Source organism: Palaemon carinicauda, chromosome 12 (genome assembly GCF_036898095.1).
Source record: "Palaemon carinicauda isolate YSFRI2023 chromosome 12, ASM3689809v2, whole genome shotgun sequence".
Classification (NCBI taxonomy): domain Eukaryota; kingdom Metazoa; phylum Arthropoda; class Malacostraca; order Decapoda; family Palaemonidae; genus Palaemon; species Palaemon carinicauda.
The window spans coordinates 92,080,172-92,087,671 of NC_090736.1; positions in this window are offsets into that span (position 1 = coordinate 92,080,172).

Here is a 7,500-nt window from a genome sequence, read left to right on the forward strand (position 1 = left end):
TAATGTAATATATAGCATTCATTGTTCAGAGTGTAACCTATTTTATGTCGGCCAAACATTAAAAAGTATAGCAGTCAGATTAAAACAGCATCAGGTGGCAGTCTCCAGGGGTTCCCTTAATAATGCCTTGGCCTCCCACTGGTTAGGGTCAAGTCATAGAATTGGTTGGTCAAAAGCGGAAAAAGTAATCCATGTAAATGACTATTTCCAAAGGAATATTGTTGAATCATTTTTAATCTCCTGTACTCAAGGAAGAAATTTGAATCTAAGACCAGTTCTGTTTTCCGTTAATCCAGTATTATCCTTTTTATCTAAAATCTGACTTCTCCGGAATTATTCAGAAACTGACAGCTGTTGGATCCCCTTCTCGTGTATAAATACGATGTCTTTGTATATGTATTCTCATTGCTAAGTTTGATAATGTCCTGAGTGGATAAAAGTACTAACTCCAATCAAGTCTTTTTCATTTTTTCCTTTCGTGGCTATAATACAGTTTATATTCATCACGTGTCAGCTTTCGTGATTTCTACACACGCACACACACACATACACACACACACACACACACACACACAAATACACACACATACACACACACACACATATATATATATATATATATATATATATATATATATAAATATATATATATATATATATATATATATATATATATATATATATATATATATATATATATATATATATATGTATATATATATATATATATATATATATACATATATATATATATTATATATTATATATATATAATATATATATATATATATATATATATATATATATATATATATATATATATATATATATATATATATATATATATATATATATATATATATATATATATATACATATATATATATATATATATATATATATATATATATATATATATATATATATATATATATATATACATATGCAGTATGTATATATATATATATATATATATATATATATATATATATATATATATATATATATATATATATATATATATATATATATATATATATATGTGTGTGTGTGTGTGTGTGTGTAAATATACACACACACGCATATATATATATATATATATATATATATATATATATATATATATATATATATATATATATATATATATATGTATATATATACATATATATATATATATATATATATATATATATATATATATATATATATATATATATATATATATATATATATATATACATATATAATATACATATATTATATATTATATTTACATATATACATATATATGCATGATATATATATATATATATATATATATATATATATATATATATATATATATATATATATATATATATATATATATATTTTTGGGCTCAAGCCATTTCGTCCTGATGGAAGTTCCTATAGGGTAGCTTCCTAGGGTATATTACAACTACGGCGATATTCCCAGAGAATTTACCTTAAGGTACCAGAATTCTAACTCCTGGAGCGAGTATCCCTCGTGAAAGGGATATCGCGACATATCAGAGGACGTATTCTAGACACGTCACATGGCAATCTACATCCTGGACAGAGATTTCGTCTCGTAGGAGGTGATTGGCGAGATACGAATTCGGGAAAGAAAAAGGGGAGCCGCTCCCAAGGCTTCCCTATCCCCCGATTCGTATGCGTGCCTGGCGCCAATCCTGGCGCCATCTGTATTCCTTTTTGCGTAGCTTAAGAACTCGGTGTTTTTTCCTGTTTTTCTCGCAAATCTTGGATTTATTCGGCTTTTCATGGCTTCTCCGTCTTCGTTGGCCTCTGATAAGTTGAGTATAGTGTCTGTTATGTATAAATGTAGGCTCTTGGTTAAAATTTGAGTGATTAATAGGATTAATCTTTGATACAAGAGCCGTAGCCTACCAGAGGTGTCCTGGACACTGTCGCTCGCTAGGTATAAATTAGTTAGTCAGAGCGACATTCCTGGTTGTTTTGCTTTAATAAATTTTAGCTATTTAGCATTACATAGGATTTCCTTTTGTGCTTAGTATTATTTGGCGAAGTATTCGCCATTCTGGCCTACGCTAGGCCATGTAGCCTAGTCGTTTGGTCCTAGTACTTCATGCATGATTTTGGTTTTTCCGAGTGTAATTAAAATTTTATTGAAGCTTTAGGATATATTTTATACATTTTAGACTGTGTGGAATATTTCCAAGATTGTATACGTGTGAGTTTCGGTGAATTAGGTAATCGATTCTCTTGGTGCCTAGGCTAGTTGCTTTTGGAGCCTTAGTATACTTTATCATACTCCCCGGTTGCTTTCTTTTCTTCGGAGAAGGTATGCAATCCCTTTCCCTCTGTTTAAGCCTTGGGCTTATCCCTAAGTGGTTTTTTCCGAATTTATTTTCGATAAAACTATACTAGGGTGTTACTGTACCTTCCTGTTCCTGTAGTTATGGTCAAGAGGGACAGAACAACAGAGTTTTTAGTCTAAGTCTGTGTTGTCTGGCTTGGGGCTGAGTCCCCCTCGCTGACCTAACACATACAAAGGGAGCTTAGCTCCCTTAGGTCACTACCGAAGGATTCTGTAGTTATGATTCCTTCTTTTGTGATCTACCAGACTAGTCCTGTTGCTGTTCTCGGGGGAGGATAAGTTCTTCCCTTGGGAGTAGTAACGCCTTCCTTGCTTTGGTGCTCTGGAAGCTGGCAAGTATTGCTGGCCTTTCCCCTTAGATCTCCCTTAGGCTAAGATAAGTTCTTGGCTGCGGGTGATCTGTCACTAAAGCAAGGTTGGCAGGACCCTCTTGTCCCTTCCCCCTCTATCTCCGTAATGGCCTAGCCATTACTGTACTGTACGTCGTTCTACATCTAGACCTAGTATAGGTTAGGATGTGGAATTGACTCAGCCCCTTGCCGGCTGGCAGAGCTGGCCGGCAGGGGTCTTACTGTACTGTACGTCGTTCTACTTCTGGACCTAGTATAGGTTGGGATGTGGAATTGACTCAGCCCATTGCCGGCCGGCAGAGCTGCTGGCCGGCAAGGGTCTTATGTTTTCGAGTGCTGCCCGGACCTCTCTTGGTCCCTCATCCATGCCTGCCGGCAGAGCCGGACGGCATTGGTCAAGGAAGCCTGAATTAGTTTCTCCCCTTCCTTATATGCACTCTTTCGGTTGCCGGGCTTGGAGGTTGTGTACACTCTTATCCCGGCATCCATTCTATTTTTCTTCTAGTGCTGTACCTGTCCCGGCTGCCGGCCTATGAGGCCGGCTGCCGGGCTATGAGGCCGGCAGCCGGGCAGGTGTAGTCCTCTGGTTCTTTTGCTGCCGGCTGGCATCGGTCTTGTACCTTTGCCGGGCGGCTTATGTCAGTCCTTGTCTGCCGGTCACCAAGAGTGTGGCCGGCAGCTGGGTACTACCTTGTGTAGTTGCTGGCCGGCAGCCATTGCCGGCCAACACTGGCTGTTACCGGCCGGCAGTTGCTGCCGACCGGCACAGGCATTTGAACCAGAGTGCTGCCGCCCTATAGCTGTTAAGTAGTATACTTTAAAGCTAGTTGGGGTGTGTGCCGGCCGGCAAAGGCAGGCCGGCACACATCCCCCTATACTGTACTAGTATTCTTCTGTATAGCATATACAGTAAGAAGAAAACTATAGTAAAGGTTTTGGTACAGCACTGTATCTTCTAACACTATTGTGTTTTCTTGCACATCCCTTTGCTGTTGCCCTCAGATAGGAAGCTGAGTTCTTCCCTGTCTATTATCCAGGATTTTAAAATCATTGCTTAGGTGTGAGCTCCACCTGTTTCCTCTAGAAACCTTGCATTGGTTACTCTTGAAGAGATAAACCATTTTGATTTTATTATCTGGAAGGCTGCAACAATGGGTTGTGAGGGGAACACAAGTGTGTGTCTTTCCTTTATGAATTGTTATGCTATACTATGCATATCCAGTGATACATAGTTCACTTGATACTCATGGAAATTTCTTCTCTTTACAGAAGGACACTCCGAAGTGGGGAAGTGCTTTCTGCAATGTCAGAAGCAAGAACCTCTGCGGACATGAGTTTTGTAGGAGACACGCAGCATACGCTGTCTCCAAGGATGATCTCCGGTATTGGGACCCTCAGGTATGTACTGTGTGCACTAACCTGATTAATGAGACATTTAAATAGCTAGGAAGAAGCTTCGTACCTGGGTAAGGGGCTTCCAAAAGAACACTTCTGGCCCTTATCTCCCAAGTGAGAAGATGAGGGCGTATCCTTTCCCTAAGGCATCAGCTGATGCAGTGATTCCCCAGCCTCAAGAGGAGATCCCCTAAGTTCAGATCCAGGTGGCTGCTGAAGTCGCGGTCGCGATGCAAGACATCCAGCTAGATGACAGGATGTCTGTTGTGGACGGGTGTCAGGAGGAAGACCTCCTGGCAGAAGCCCAGGATGAAGTTCAAGCCCCTCTACATCGGCCGGTCTCCCAGTAGAGCTGGGACAGGCTCTCTCTTCTATTGTTGGAATGATCCAACAAATGCAGAAGGAGAATCAGGAGAAGGCGGCAGCAATGGAACTGCAAATGCAGTGCATTGCAGAATCACATGGGCCCCAGAAAAAGCTCAATGTGAAAGACCTTCCCTTGTGCTCAGATGCTAACCCATGGAGGTATGCTGAGCACATGCCGATGACGACTGGAAAGATCGTCATCTCGGATAAGCTGGGCTCAGTTCCTCTGGAGGGTGGAATTCTGGCCCAGCAAGGCATCATATCCGGACTGTTATGTCCGGCTGAGGAAGGAACCAGCTTCAAAGGAGGAGACAGAGCCGAAGGAGGTCATAGTGATGGACCATGCTAAGGCTCAAGCTCTACTTTCATCCTCGATGAAAGAGAGGGGCTTCTCTAACTCAAAGGTAGCTGCATTGAATAGGAAGCTCCCTTCCTTTGTGTCCTCGCCTACTAGAGCCTTCCCCTTTTTACAGAAAGGGTTTCTGGCTGTACTAAAAGCAATCGAGGCCGGCAAGTCTTGCCCCTCCCTAGAGGAGTGTAAACCCTTGTCGCTGGCCCTGCCTATGGACCACAAACACTGGAAGGACGTCCATCTTACGTTCTCAGTGGGAAAGTTGGAGGCTGATATTGCCGGACGTCAGTTCGGCAAGGACCTCCCTAAGCTGTCTGACTTTCTTTTGCGAAGTGAGTTCGATACAAAAGAAAGACTGACTGCCTCAATGTCTCTTCAGACTACTCTCGAGACGATGGCAAGTGACCCCAAGGTCCATGAAATGTTCATGGTAGTGGCCAAGCCTCATCTGGCCACAGTGACGAAGGACCTTTATGGCTTCGTCAAGACAAGGAGAGCTTGTAGGGAGTTCGTGTTAACCTCGGCTACGATGAGGCACGAGCTAAAGAAACTAATCTCCTCCAACATTTGGGGAAAAGACCTTTTTCCCTACCGACTTGGTCAAAGAAGTTGTTGATAAAGCCGCCTTGGAGAATAGAAACCTTCTCCAGAAGTGGGGCCTGGCTATCAAAAGAAAGTCTTCCCCGGATGAGGGTCCTCAACCAAAGAGGAAGACTATGAGGACTAGGCTACCGTCTCGGCCAGCCAAGCCTCTTAGACAGCAACAGCAACTGCAATTGCCATTGCCCCCAGTGCCCCAGATCGTGGCACAAACCCCGACCACCTTTCAGTGGGTACCCCAGGCCGTGTCGACACAGTCCACGGCATTCACCCCAGCGTTCGAAGGGCAGTCTACTTCCTTTCGAGCAAAGCCTAGAGGAGCAGCCAGAGGCTCGTCTAGACGCCCCTCAAGGGGAAGGGGATTCAGGGGTGGTCGTGGTCAGGAAGGCTAGACCTCAGGACGGCAGTCCAAGTGAGGTGATACCGGTAGGAGGGAGACTTCTGAAATTTCGGGATCGGTGGACCTTCGATCCCTGGGCCCACAGCCTACTCAAGAATGGACTGGGCGGGAGCTGGTACAGCACTCCACCCCCGTGCCTTCGGTTTTTCCAACACTCCACCCCCGTTATGGAGGAGTACGTTCAAGAACTGTTGGAGAAAAAGGGTGAACCCCATCAATTTCTAAGGGAGGCTGTTTTGTGTTCCCAAGAAAGACTCGGAAAAGCTCAGAGTCATTCTGGACTTGTCGCCACTTAACAAGTTCATAGTGAATTGCAAATTCAAAATGCTAACACTGCAACACATAAGGACCTTACTGCCCAAGAGGGCATATTCCGTCTTTATAGACTTGTCAGACGCCTACTGGCACATTCCAATTAGCCATCAACTCTCCCCCTACCTAGGGTTCAGGCTACAACGAAGACTATACGCCTTCGGAGCCATGCCATTCGGGCTAAACATAGCCCCAAGGATTTTTACGAAGCTTGCGAGCGTAGCTCTCAAACAATTTCGCCTAAAGGGAATTCAGGTAGTAGCCTACCTGGACGACTGGTTGGTGTGGGCAGCATCCGAGACAGAATGCTTGCAAGCTTCCAGTCAAGTGATCAGTTCCTTGAGTACCTAGGCTTCAAGATCAACAGAAAAAGTCTCGACTTTCTCCATCTCAAAAGTTCCAGTGGCTGGGAATCCACTGGGACCTTTTGTCACACAGTTTCTCCACCCCGGCGAAGAAAAGGAAGGAGATAGCGGGTTCTGTCAAGAGACTTCAAGATTCCGAAAGGATATCAAGACACGAGCAGGAGAGAGTACTGCGCTCTCTCCAGTTTGCTTCGGTGACAGACCCAGTGCTAAGAGCACAGCTAAAAGATGCAATCGGAGTTTGGAGAAGTTATGCATCAAACGCGTGAAGAGATCTGAGAAGACCAGCCGCTTCGGCTAAGTACTCTTCTCAGGCCTTGGTCCCAAGCCAGACATCTAAAGAAGTCAGGTTCTTCTTCAGCCACCTCCCCCGTCGGTGACGATTCACTCAGACGCCTCGAAGGAGGGATGGGGAGGTCACTCTCATCGGAAAAAAGTCCAGGGGACTTGGTCCAGGCTATTCAAGACCTTTCACATAAAATTTTCTAGAAGCTAGGGCAGTGCTCCTTACCTTAAAGAAAGTCTCCCCGCGTCATTCGATCCACATAAGGTGGTAATAGACAGCGAGGTAGTGGTAAGATACTTGAATCGACAAGGATCGAGGTCACCACCTCTCAACCAGGTGATGTTGGCCGTCTTCCGATTGGCGGAAAAGAAGAAGTGGTACCTGTCGGCAGTTCACCTTCAAGGAGTCCGCAATGTGACAGCGGACGCTCTATCCAGGTTCACACTGATAGAGTCGGAATGGTCCTTAGACGCAGGATCATTCTCCTTCATTCTGAATCAGTCCCAGAACTGCAGATAGACCTCTTTGCGACGAAAGACAACAAGAAGTTGCCCCTGTACGTGCCCCGTACGAGGACCCCTTAGCGGAAGCAGTGGATGCGATGTCCCTCGACTGGAACAGATGGTCCAAGATTTATCTGTTCCCTCCTCACAACCTTCTGTTGAGGGTCCTCAACAAACTGAGATCCTTCAAAGGGTAGCGGCAATAGTGG